The sequence below is a fragment of the Ceratotherium simum genome, chromosome 20, assembly GCF_057802395.1.
Source record: "Ceratotherium simum simum isolate JZ-2026a chromosome 20, ASM5780239v1, whole genome shotgun sequence".
Classification (NCBI taxonomy): domain Eukaryota; kingdom Metazoa; phylum Chordata; class Mammalia; order Perissodactyla; family Rhinocerotidae; genus Ceratotherium; species Ceratotherium simum.
Genome location: NC_141919.1, coordinates 56,562,061 through 56,563,844, shown reverse-complemented (window position 1 = coordinate 56,563,844; position 1,784 = coordinate 56,562,061). Strand labels below are relative to the sequence as shown.

General features: G+C 42.5%; 1 pseudogene; it reads right to left on the bottom strand.

The window, feature by feature from the left end:
• Nucleotides 1-289: 289 nt before the first annotated feature.
• On the bottom strand, nt 290-1,688 carry LOC147914478 (small ribosomal subunit protein eS12 pseudogene; annotated as a pseudogene).
• Between the last annotated feature and the right edge of the window lie 96 nt (nt 1,689-1,784).

The window sequence follows — 1,784 nt, the reverse complement described above, 5'->3', positions numbered from 1 at the left end:
GAAGATTAGCCCTGAGCTAACAACTGTCGCCAATCCTCCTCTTTATTTTTGCTGAGGAAGATTGGCCCTGGGATAACATTCGTGCCCATCTTCCTCTACTTTATATGGGTCACCGCCACAGCATGGCTTGATAAGTGATGTGTATGTCCACGCCCGGGATCTGCACCTGTGAACCTCAGGCCGCCAAAGTGGAGTGCACGAACTTAACTGCTATGCCACTGGGCAAGCCCCTACCAATTTTCTTTTAAAATCTGCAATATCATTTTGCATTTCTTCTTTGGTTGAGTTTTGGTGTTTTTTTTTTGAGGAACAAAAGCCAAGTTTTTTATTTGGTCATTTCTTGCATTTTAAGTACTCCTCAATGATATCCTTGGCCTGAGACTCTTTGCCCTAGTACTTAACCACCACACAACTGCAACCAATCATTTTACGGGGTTTTCCCTCTCTGTCAATTTTACAGAGGTCTACCCATTCCCCTAGTTTCTTGTCTTCATCAACCTTAATTAGCTTGATTTGGTGTTCAGCACAAAGAGCCCCCACCTTGACATACATAGGCTCATCACAGTTGGATGCGAGCACACAAGGACAGGCTTGGCACTTGTCTAAGGCTGTGACAACTTCTCAAATTCCACACACTAGGCCATCGCTGATGAGGGCGGTCTTCAGCCCCTCTTCTAAAGTGGCGTTAATGTCCATTACACCTCCAGCAGCAATGCCTTCCTCAGCCATGGAGGTGGATTACAGGTGGAGCCAACTCTCGAACGCACCTGGGCCTCCACCTCTGCACAACTCCAGAGTAGCAGGGAAAAAGCTGGTTGAGGGGTTTTGTTTTGTTTTTTAATTTGAGAGCTTTTTAATTTCCAGATACATTTAAAGAAATACCTTTTTTGTGTGTGAGGAAGATCAGCCCTGAGCTAACATCCATGCCAATCCTCCTCTTTTCTGCTGAGGAAGACTGGCTCTGAGCTAACATCTATAGCCAATCCTCCTCCTTTTTTTCCCCCAAAGCCCCAGTAGACAGTTGTATGTCATAGTTGCACATCCTTCTAGTTGCTGTATGTGGGACGCGGCCTCAGCATGGCCGGAGAAGCGGTGCGTCAGTGCGCGCCCGGGATCCGAACCTGGGCCGCGAGCCAGTAGCGGAGCACACGCCCTTAACCGCTAAGCCACCGGGCCAGCCCCAGAAATAATTTCTAGTTTTGCTCCATTGTGATAACAGAATATACCTTATTTTTACTTTAAGGAAATTACTTTTTTCTTCGAAACTTATATAATGATGAATTTTATGAAAGTTTCACATGTGCTTGAGAAGATGGTATTCTCTTCCTATCACAGTGTGAAGATTAAGAGCCGTGCCTAAAAACTACCTTATGTTTGGTGTTTTAGATCCTTACTCACTTTTGTCCAGCAAACTGACATCTGATGTTAAGTCTTCCTAGCTAAGATTATGTTGACATTCCATTTCTTAAGGTTTATTTTTTTCTATAGAGTTCAGAGTTTTTCTAAACAGGTCCTATATATTTCATGTTAAGTTTATTTCTATTCTTATTAGCGTCTACTGTGAAATAGCAGGTTGTCTTTACTTCCCTTACATCCTTAAACTCTTATTTTAATAATGCCATCAGTATGATAATTTTATTTCCAGCTACCCTACTGAACTCTATTATTTATAATCATGTAAAGAATGATGGTGAAATAACTGGAAACCAAATCTTGGTAGAAACGTTTTTTAAGCGGTCTGTGACCAGCCTCCATGGCATATTTGTGTTCAGCCTTAAATTCTA